The 11,836-nt window shown below is 49.5% G+C and overlaps 1 non-coding gene across 1 annotated transcript; it reads right to left on the minus strand.

Annotated features, from left to right (window-relative positions):
• Positions 1-5,822: 5,822 nt before the first annotated feature.
• Positions 5,823-5,986, minus strand: LOC134347375 (U1 spliceosomal RNA). Its single transcript, XR_010018131.1, has one exon. It is a non-coding gene; the product is annotated as a U1 spliceosomal RNA (small nuclear RNA).
• Positions 5,987-11,836: the final 5,850 nt, after the last annotated feature.

An 11,836-nucleotide genomic window follows, 5' to 3' on the forward strand; every position in this document is an offset into this window, starting at 1 on the left:
AGACAGCAGATAGGCTGGCAAAAGCAGCAGTCAAAAATGGATCTGTAGAGGTCAATATTAAACTATCAAAATCAGAGGGGAAGAGCATAGCGTGGAGAAGGATAAATCAGCAGTGGCAGCAGCATTGGGATAGAGCAATAAAAGGAAGACATTTATATTCAATTCAGAACAGAGTAGATATTGGAAGAAGTAGGGGAGTAAAGCAGAAGGAGCAAGTAATTACAAGTAGACTGAGAATTGGGCACAGCAACCTTAATGGCACTCTGGCCATCATAAATAAGCATCCAACAGGTTTTTGTGATCTATGTCAGGAGACTGAAACAGTAGAGCATATCCTTATTTCATGCCAGAAATTTGCACAGGAAAGGCAACAAATGTTACAACAATTACGCAAAATCGGACTGGTAGACTGCGTACATACATCTATTGATGCTTCTGGACACATCTTCAGTGATGCTCCTGGAATCATCAGGTGTTTCAGGTCTTTCAATATCAGACAACCTCCTCCAGGTGACCCAGCCAGGGCTGATCAGACCCCAGCTTGTGTCCAGATGGCTAGCTACTTATGACTCCATGGCTCCCCTCTTTTGAGCCACAGCCATCTTGAGGCCCTCTCTGCCGCATCGGTGGTACTGCGGATGGCTCTCCTCTTCCTCCCTCCCTCAATGTCCAAAATGCTGAAGGCTCTAACTAAAGAACGGGCCATGAATCCCCTACAACCAACCTCCACTGGGAGACACCTCGCTCTCCATCCAGCCTGCTGACAGTTGCTGACCAGTCCTGCGTACTTGGAGAGCTTCCTTTCAAAGGCCTCTTCCAAGCTATCTTCCCATGGGACTGTCAGCTCCAGCAGCACCTCTTGCTTAGTAGACTCAGACACTAGGACAATGTCTGGTTGCAGGGTGGTAGCTGTGATATGGTTGGGGAACTTCAGCTGCCCTTCGAGGTCCACCAACAGCTGCCAGTCCCTTGCAGAGGTCAGGATGCCTGCAGATGTTCTTTTGGCAGGTATTGGCTGCTCCCCAGCTCTGACAAAGGCAATTGTCTGCTTGGAGGGTCGGGACCGCTTCGCCCACTCAACGCCTGCGCTGACGGCTTCAGCGATGGTCTTCAGAACCTGATCATGCCTCCACCTGTACCGTCCCTCACCAAGTGCCCTTGCACAGCCGCTGAGGATGTGCTCCAGGGTTCCTCACTTGGAGCACAGTGGGCACACAGATGACTCTGCCTTGCCCCATGTGTGCAGGTTTGATGGGCTTGGAAGCACATCGTACACTGCCTGGATGAGAAATTGGATGTGGTGTGGTTCGGCTTTCCAAAGATCAGCCCAGGTCACTTTCCTTTCAACTGCATTCTCCCATCTTGTCCAAGTTCCCTGTTGCTTCACTCCCACCGCCTTGCAGGCTCTCGTCTCCTCCACTACTGCTCTCACCTCCTCCTGAACTAGACGATGCCTTTCCTTCCCTCTGGTGTCCATTTGGGGAGTTGGAAAGGATCCTAGCCCAGCTCGGCCTTGTGTGACCACTCCCACCAGCCTCCTGTGACGCAGCCTCGCCTCTGCCTCCTGAACAGCTTCCTCTGCCCTGCACTTCCTGCCAGTACTTACTTGGATCCCTGCTCTAGCCACCATCGGGTCACTTGAGTCCCTATACTGTAGCACTTCTCTGGCTCGTTACCTTGAATTCTTCCTCCAAGGATTTGAAGGGCAGTTGCAGTTTGTTGTGGTGTCCATAGAGTGCGATGCTGCTCATGCTCATTGGCAGCCCCAGCCATCTCCTGAGGTGATTGCTAACCCTCCTCTTTAAGGTTTCGACTGTCGAGATCGGAACTGCATAGACGAGGAGGGGCCACAGGATTCTGGGAAGAATGCCATGCTGATACACCCAGGCTTTAAACTTCCCAGGTAGGCCAGACTTGTCCACAGATTTCAGCCAGCCATCCAACTCGGTGCAGGTTGCCTGAATGGATGTTGTGTCTCTTAAAGAGCTGTCAAAAACTTTGCCTAAGCTCTTGACTGGTTTTTCTGTGATGGTTGGGATGGCTGTGCCTGCGATGCTGAACCGGAACTTGTTCTCCACCTTCCCTTTCCTCAGCACCATCGATCTTGATTTGGCAGGTTTGAAATGCATCCGGGCCCACTCCACCAGCTTTTCGAGCCCAGGCAGAATCCCCCGGCAGCCTGGGACTGATTCTGTGGTGACTGTGAGGTCATCCATGAATGCCCTGATAGGTGGTTGCCGTTGAGCGGATTTCATTCTGGGCCCTCTGTACTCTGGTTCAGCAGACTTAGTGAGCATGTTCATGGCTAGGGAGAACAGTGTCACTGAGATAGTGCACCCTGTGATGATGCCAGTCTCCACCTTGTGCCAGCTTGATGTAATTGCTCCTGAAGAGACTCTCATCCTGAAGTTGCTGTAATAATCAGCGATAAGGTCTCTGATTCTGCTGGGGACGTGATATTTGGTCAGTGTGAGCTGCACTAGCTTGTGCGGAATGGAGCCATATGCATTTGCCAGGTTGAGCCCCAACACTGACAGGTTGCCCTTGTTCTCTCTTGTCTCCCTGATGAGCTGTGTCACCACACCGATGTGCTCCAGACAGCCCGGCATCCCTGAAATGCCACCCTTCTGGACTGATGTATCAATATAGGTGTTCTTTGCTAGGTAGGTGCACAGCCGGTTAGAAACAGCACTGAAGAAGATCTTCGCCTCGACACACAGCAGGGAGATGATGTGAAACTGCTCTATCTGGGTGGCATTTTCCTCCTTCAGGATCCACATCCCTTCAGCCACTCTCCACTGTTCTGAGATCTTCCCCCGTCTCCAGAAGATTCTCAGGATCTTCCACAGACGCAGCAGGGGTTTGGGGCAGTTCTTGTACACTTTGTACGAGGTGTTGCTTGGTCCTGGAGCCGAGCTTGCCCTTGCTTTGCGGACGACCTCTCTGACTTCCTTTAGTTGCAGCTCTGACATGTCGAACTGCACATCCGGTTCAGGTGGGTCTATTAGGATGTTGCACTCTCCCAACTCCTGCTCTCTTTCGGGATCATTATATATCTTCTTCAGATGTTGGTCTATGTCTTCCTGTGAACAGGCCAGTTTCCCACTGTGCTTCTCCCGCAGCAACTCCTTGGTGAACTTGAAGGGGTTGGTGATAAAGGCAGCACGTTTTCGGGCCCTTTCACGATGCTGCCTCCGATACCACTCTGCCCGGCGGAGGACCCTGATCTTCTTTCGTAGTATGCACATCAGCTGGGCCAAGCCCATGTACTCCTCTTCTCCTGCCTCCTTGTATTGGGACTTCAGTGCTTTCATCTCCTGCCTGATGTTGTGGATCCTCAATGCTCTTTGGTTCTTCAAGTAAGATGTTTTGGAGCCTTCCTCCTCCTCTTCACCGAACTGTTCAGCTGCGATACTAACAATAATTGTTGTCATGGCTTGCAGCTTCCTATCAACCCCTCCCTTCGCCGTTGCCTCCAGAATTTGGTCAATATCTTCATCAAACTGCTTCCACAGTGAAGTCATGTTAGCTGCAGGCCATTTGATCTGCCTCCTGTTAGACTTCATATTCGAGGGATTAGTTTGCAACACTTGGAGGTTCCGGGCACTATGGGGTGACTCCGGTCCTGGCCCCTCCTTCGTCTCACCAGGTTGGACACCTGCGCGTTGTGCTGCTCCTGCTCCCATCAAACACTTCATCCTCGCTTGGTGGATCTTCAAACCGCGATTGTTCTTGCAGATTTTGCCACATGCACACTGCTTCCTCATCATTTGTTCATTGCCTGGGTCTGATGTCGTTGTGTCCATCCGACTGGGGTGCTCATCCTCCCCCCTCTCGGGCACCCCGGGGGTATCTTTTCAGTGACAGTGAACAGTGTTAAAGGTTTATTGGAATGTGGGGAGAGGGATCAGGGGAGGAAATGGTTGTTCAGTTATTTAAGGGCGACGGGACTGGAAAGACGGCTTTAAAGTGAATGGACAATGAAGGACAAGACAGTAAATCCTGAAGATGGCAGTAATGCAACAATGTGGATGCCAACTGCCGTAAAAACTCGAAGAAGAGGAAGAAGACCCCGGTTCTGGGTCCTTTTCCAGTCTTGGGCTCAGAGTCCAAGCCTGGTCTCCTAGTCCATGGTTTCTAGTCCTGGTCCTGCTTTCCCTAACCCAAGTCTGCGTTCTTGTCCCTGCTCCTTGCCTGAATCCTGTCACGTCCCTACTCTAGTCAAGTCCTGTTCCTTGTACTTCAGCGTCTGTGTCTCGCATTTGGGTCCGTTCCCATTGTGACACACAGGTCATGGGGTGTTCACCCCCCTCCAGGATGACAGACCCTGACAGTTGTACAAGAATCATCCCTTGTAAAAATGATCAGGGAGGCACAGAGAGAATCTGTAATTACCAACAAGTACCTTTATTGCCTCAACAGAAGAACGCGTGAACTTACACAATCAACTACCTGTGTGCACACCTACTAAGTTTTCCTGATCTTCCATGAACAGTCAAAGAGCAGAAGATATAATACCAGTGAAGGAGTTTCTGCAGCTGGCCGCATGTTCCTCGAGTCACGTTTCGAATCTACTCGTGTCTGTGGGGCTCCTCACATGCACGATGGTGAACCTCCTACCGAGTCTTCCCTGCAGTATACTTGAAGCGTCTGCTTTTATATTCATTCCTTACCAATTCAAATGTATCACTGGCTGTAGGCCATGTGTCCATTCATACCTTTTTATTGACTCTGCTGCAGGCCAGCATCCACTTATTGCCCTCTTCCCAATCAGTAATTTATGGCTCTTTGTTCTCAATCAGCAACCAGCAGAACAGATACAGACCACACCATTCACAAACCTGCATGTTATATCCAACCAAATAACACCTCACAAGTAACTTCCCGCATTTTCTACTGAGGGGACTGTATCTGGTCTCCTAACTCAGCTGTATCTGACATATACAAGCCTTGACACACAACATCTTTTTCTAATTCCAATAGTGCACCCTTTTTATATTTTTGACCAACTTGAACTCACTCTTACTTAGTTGATGACCACCATTACTTCAGTTAGATTCCAAATGATCTGCACTTGCTGTTACCAAAGCAACAAATTCCATGTATCCCCTAACACTGATATTATCCCTTTGGGTTACACGGGGTCTCACTACTTTTAGATTCTGATGCAGTCCTGGTCATCGAGTTTGTGGGGTAGTCAAATCTACATTATTCCCATCATATTGAATTAAACCTGCAGCACGCCATCTAGAGGCTAACCATGTGACACACACCCAGGTCTGATCAGCCTGTGGTGGGCCTGCATCGGCTGAGGGTGTCTTGTGATAAAAGGCCGAAACACCCAGTGATGTCGAGGTACACAACTGAAGATGTGTCGTAATGGTAGTACCATCATCTAGCGGTCATCTTTAAGAACTGCTTCGACTCGAGAAAAGCGCAGTGCAGAAACTTTAGGGATTGTAACATCCAGTTCTATTAATCAAACTGCTCTTACTTCCGGTCTCACGTTTCAATAAAAGACTCATCCAGTCGATAAGGATGCATGACACATTCCATTTTGGGTCCCCAGAGGAACCTGAAGACGGGAGAGAGTGAGCAACCCCCGTTCTCCTCATGCAAGCTGACAGAGAAAGAGGGAGAGAGGGAGGGATGGCTATCAGAAGAACATTGATAATGGTGGGGACAGCTGGCTCGGAAATACAGTGCCCAGGAAAAAAAGACAAATCAGTAGTAAATACACAAAGAGGAGACAGAATATATGACCCTCTCACGTAGGAGGAGAATGCTATGAGCGCCGAGAGTTCTATCGTTAGATTGAAAGTCAGGGGAGAGCGCGAACGCAGTCCCCCACTACCACAAATTTTGCAGTCGAGTATCCCGCATTTGGGGACATCGCAGGCGTCAGCACACCCGAAGTGCAATGGGATAGCCTCGTCCTGGGAGAACAGCCTTCGTGATCACGGTCTCTCCCCTGCCAGGTAAGTATGCTCTTCACTTTCTGCGACACGCAGCCAAGCCTCAGCGTTACACCTTTAACTCAAGGCGACTTCGCATTTTCAACACTCGTTTCCTATTGTTCCCAATGTATTTTCAACAGAATACCATATTCATACCAAATTACAGTATTCTTTAATTAAGCACTGTGATACGGGTGATGGCCGATGAGGCTTTGATTTACATATTTTCCATAAAAGGAAAGAGAGCTGTGACTCGCCGGCTAATTCATTTCCGAAATCGACCGCAGAGTGTCACTTTATATTTTATTCTTTATTGTCGCCAAACAATTGATACTAGAACGTACAATCATCACAGCGATATTTGATTCTGCGCTTCCCGCTCCCTGGATTACAAATACTAAATATTAAAAATAGTAAAAATTAGTAAATATAAAAATTTAAATTATAAATCATAATTTAAAATAGAAAATAGAAAATGGAAAGTAAGGTAGTGCAAAAAAACCGAGAGGCAGGTCTGGATATTTGGAGGGTACGGCCCAGATCCGGGTCAGGATCCGTTCAGCAGGTTTATCACAGTTGGAAAGAAGCTGTTCCCAAATCTGGCCGTACGAGTCTTCAAGCTCCTGAGCCTTCTCCCGGAGGGAAGAGGGACAAAAAGTGTGATGGCTGGGTGGGTTGTGTCCTTGATTATCCTGGCAGCACTGCTCCGACAGCGTGTGGTGTGAAGTGAGTCCAAGGACGGAAGATTGGTTTGTGTGATGTGCAGCGCCGTGTTCACGATCTTCTGCAGCTTCTGACAAGACAACTTCCATACCAGGTTGTGATGCACCCTAGAAGAATGGTTTCTACAATGCATCTATAAAAATTAGTGAGGGTTTTAGGGGACAGGCCAAATTTCTTTCATTTTCTCAGGAAGTAAAGGCGCTAGTGGGCCTTCTTGGCAGTGAACTCTGCTTGGTTGGACCAAGTCAGGTCATTTGTGATATTGACCCCGAGGAACTTAAAGCTTTTGACCTGTTCCACTTGTGCACCACCGATGTAAATGGGGTTGTGCGGTCCGCTACTCCTTCTGAAGTCAACAACCAATTCCTTCGTCTTGCTGATGCTGAAGGATAGATTATTGTCTTCGCACCATACCACCAGGTTCTTAATTTCCTCTCTGTACTCAAACTCATCATTGCCCGAGATACGGCCTACAATTATGTCATCAGCAAACTTATATATTGAGTTCGATGGAAACTTGGCTACACAATCATGGGTGTACAGTGAGTACAGCAGGGAGCTGAGTACACAGCCTTGTGGGGCACCGGTGCTCAGAGTGATTGTAGAGGAGAGCTTGTCCCCTGTTTTTACAGCCTGGGTCCTGTCTGTGAGGAAGTTGAAGATCCAGCTGCAGATCTGAGTGCTAAGGCCCAGGTTCTGGAGCTTAGGAATCAGTTTATTTGGAATAATGGTATTAAAGGCAGAGCTGTAGTCAATGAAAAGCCTTACGTATGCGTCTTAATTCTCCAGGTGTTCTAAGGAGGAATGTAGGGCCAGAGAGATGGCATCTGCCATTGACCTGTTGCTCCGTTAGGCAAATTGCAAAACGTCGAGGTTGACTGGTAGTCTGTGGCTGATGTGTGCCATAACCAATCTCTCGAAGCACTTCATAGCAACTGATGTCAGAGCCACAGGTTGATAGTCATTCAGGCATGCCACCTTGCTCTTCTTCGGCACTGGGATTATCGTTGCCTTCTTAAAACACGAGGGGATCTTAGACTGAAGCAAGGAGCAGTTGAAGATGTCAGCAAACACTCCAGCTAGCTCGCTTGCACAGGCCCGGAGAACCCGTCCCCGGACGCCATCTGGACTCGTCACCTTCCTTGGATTTATCTTCAGGAAGGCCCTTCTAACGTCCTCCTCAGTGACAATGAATCTCAATGCCACCAGGTCCGGTTCATCCAGAGGGAGTAGGACGCTCCTCTTCTGTTTGAATCTTGCGTAGAATACGTTTAGTTCGTCAGGAAGAGAAGCGCCACAGTTACTGATATTCCCAGCCTTTTCTTTGCACCCAGTGATCTCATTTAGACCCTGCCATAGTCTACTGGCATCCCTCTGGTTAGCCTGGGCTTCCAACTTGGCTCGATATTGCCTCTTGTCGCCCTTAATGGCTTTCCAGAGTTCACGCCTGGATTCCGTGTAGCGACGGGTATCCCCGGACCTAAAAGCCGCAGCTCTAGCCTTTAAAAGGGAGAGCTCATAATTTATCCAAGGTTTCCGGTTAGGGAATACCCGGATCGTCTTGCGAGACACACAGTCCTCCGTGCATTTCCAAATAAAGTCTGTGACAGCTGAGGCGTACTCATCGAGGTTAGCTGCCGAGTCCTTGAATACTAACCAGTCCACCGATTCAAAGCAGTCACCGAGGACCTCATCTGTCTCCTCCGTCCAACGTGACACTACTTTTGACACCGTGACCTCCCGCTTCAGTTTCTGTTTGTAAGCCGGGAGGTGGAGTACAGCCTGATGGTCCGATTTTCCAAAGTGAGGTCGTGGGATGGAACGGTAGGCATCCTTGACTGCTGTGTAGCAGTGGTCAAGTATATTCGGGCCTCTAGTGGGGCAGGACACATGTTGGTGTAACTTTGGCAGTGCCTTTCTGAGGTTGGCCTGGTTAAAGTCCTCGGCTGTAATGAGCAAAACCTCTGGATACCTGGTCTCAAGTTCACTGATGTTGGCATACAGTATGTTCAGAGCACACTCCACGTCCGCCTGTGGGGGGAATGTAAACCGCTGTCAGTATGACCGAGGTGAATTCCCGTGGCAGATGGTAGGGACGACACTTCACCGACAGGTGTTCCAGGTCCAGGCTGCAGGATCTTGTCAGTGCCACTGTGTCCGAGCACCACCCAGTGTTGATCAGTAGGCAGACACCACATCCCCTCGTCTTGCCCGAAGACGCCGTGCGGTCCATCCAATGGTCCATACGGTCGGATGGCACAGTCGGGGGTGGCAGGAGAGAGCCAGGTCTCGGTGAAGCAGAATACCCAGCAGTTCTGCATCTCCCTGCAGTAGGTGAGTCTTCCTTTAAGATCATCCACCTTGTTCTCTATGGCTTGCACATTAGATGGTGGGCATAGGGACCCTGAAGCCCCTCAGCTTCAATCTGACCAGCAGCCCAGCTCTTTTCCCACACTTCCTCGGTAAGTAGTGCATCTGATGCAGTGTGTTGTTGTCAGCTCTTTGATGTTGGTGGACTCGTCCTGCGGGGATCGATCGGCGGGTCGCGTCATCGTGCGCTTCGGGTCGGGCTGAGTAACGGGGGAGGATCCGCTGCCACTTCCGGCTGCCGGGGGCCCGGGCTGTCGATCGGGTCGTGCCCCGAAGCCAACACTGAATCCCGGGTGGCCGGGCTCCTTGCTGAAACAAGTCCTTAAGCCGAGTCACGGTTGCACGGTTGTCAGGCTCGATTTCCGAGATCGGCGGCGGAGGCCTCACTTCCAGCAGCTGTGGATGGCCACCAACGGGGCTTTAAGGTGGTCGCTCCGGGGAAGCGTCTGGGGCACCTTGAGGTCTCCGACATCACTTCAGTGTGGTCGTCTGCTCCGGAGAGGTGCTGGTCGGAATGGGCCGTGTCTCCAAGCGCCCTGGCACGGTAGCAGACCGCGGGTCTCCAGGAACGTGGTGGGCCTTGCTGGTCGGGTCCAGGTGCGGTCCGGAGTTGAAGAAGCAGTTCTGGCACGGTGGTCTCCAGCTGGGTCAGTAGCTTCACCAGGGTGTTGTTGATCTTGATCTTGCTAGACTGGAGGTTTAGAAGAGTTTCTCGGGTACAGGATAGTGGAGAGGGCAGTTTGCTCAGGAGAGCACGCGGAAAGTCGCCAGTTACTGGCGCCATCTTTGGGCGTTGTTGATGCTGAACTGAATTGTAGATGACTTCAAAGTAAATATATTATCAAAGTACATATATGTCACCATATACAACCCTGAGATTCATTTTCCAGGATCTCCCTCCTGGCCATTTTCCTTGTAAGCAGAACAAGTGCTACACATGCCCTTACACTTCCTCCCTTACCACCATTCAGGGCCCCAAACAGTCCTTCCAGGCGAGGCGACACTTCACCTGTGAGTCAGCTGGGGTGATATACTGCATCCGGTGCTCCCGATGTGGCCTTTTATATATTGGCGAGACCTGACACAAACTGGGAGACTGTTTCGCTGAACACCTCCGATCTGTCCACCAGAGAAAGCAGGATCTCCCAGTGGCCACACATTTTAATTCCACGTCCCATTCCCATTCTGACATGTCTATCCACGGCCTCCTCTACTGTCAAGATGAAGTCACACTCAGGTTGGAGGAACAACACCTTATATTCCGTCTGGGTAGCCTCCAACGTGATGGCATGAACATCGACTTCTCTAATTCCTGTTAATGCCCCTCCTCCCCTTCGTACCCCATCCCTTATTTATTTATTTATTTATTTTCCCCTCCTTTCTTTTTCTCACTTTTTTCTCCCTCTGTTCCTCTCACTATATCTTCCCTCCCCCTTTCTTTCTCCCTAGGCCTCCCGTCCCATGGTGCTCTCCCTTCTCCAGCTTCGTATCTCTTTTGCCAATCACCTGTCCAGCTCTTGACTCCATCCCTTCCCCTCCTGTCTTTTTCTATCATTTCGGATCTCCCCCTCCCACTTTCAAATCTCTTACTAACTCTTCTTTCAGTTAGTCCTGACAAAGAGTCTCGGCCCGAAACGTTGACTGTACCTCTTCCTAGAGATGCTGCCCGGCCTGCTGCGTCCACCAGCATTTTGTGTGTGTTGTTCATTGAAAGACTGTGCCAAGTTGGCCATTCAACCAGCATGCAAAACTCAGCAAAGTGTGCAAATGCAAAAGGAAAGGAATAATAATAAATAAATGAAACCCTGCTGGTTTCCTTGTCTGTGTAAGTCTGGGGAAGACACACTCCAGTCCCACCAAACCTGTGAGATTGAGATGCCTCTCCCACCTCAAACCCTGTTACAACTCAGTGCCAAGAAACAACAGGCAGCGCACTGCACACGATTAAAGGAATTATACTTATGAATCTTAACTGAAGGGTTAGTAAAGAAAAGAAAGGTAAAAAAATTATAATTAAAGAGTCAAATTGGAGCTCAACTCTTCCCAAAATTCAATCTCAGCACCTGGCTCCATCGATTCATAGGCTGTATCCTACAACCAGTTCTCTCCAGTGTCTTCTTCTCTCGTCATCTCCACCGAACAAAAGACCCAGCTCACATTGCAAAGCACCTGTTATCTCTACTATAACCCAAGCACTGCTTCTACAGAAAGAACATTACGTTGACCGTGAAACCTCTCCCACAGTGTTACATAAATAAGCAATAAATATTGAGGCCATGAGATGAAGAGTCATTGAAAGTGAGTCCATTTGATGTGGGAACATTTCAATGATGGTGCGAGTGAAGATGAGTGAAGTTACCCCGCTTTGGTTTAAGAGCCTGATGGTTGAGGGGTAGTAACTGTTCCTGAACCTGGTGGTGTGAGTCCTGTACCTTCTTCCCAATGGCAGTAGTGAGAAGGCAGCATGTCCTGGGTGGTGGGGGTCCCTGATGATGGATGCTGCTTTCCTGTGACAACATTTCATGTAGATGTGCTCAGTGGTGGGGAGGGCTTCACCTGTGACGGACTGGACCATATCTACTACTACTACTGCATGTCATAGAATCTATAGCATTGACAAAGGTCATTAGACCCTGCTGGTCCCTGCCAATTGGGATGCCTGTCTAAGCTCATCCCATTGCACACGTTGGGTCCATATCTCTCTAAACCAGGGCTTCCAAGTTGTTTTACGCCATGAACCCCTACTATTGACTGAGAGGTCTGTGGAGGACAGGTGTGAACAGGTA

The sequence above is a fragment of the Mobula hypostoma genome, chromosome 5, assembly GCF_963921235.1.
Source record: "Mobula hypostoma chromosome 5, sMobHyp1.1, whole genome shotgun sequence".
NCBI lineage: Eukaryota > Metazoa > Chordata > Chondrichthyes > Myliobatiformes > Myliobatidae > Mobula > Mobula hypostoma.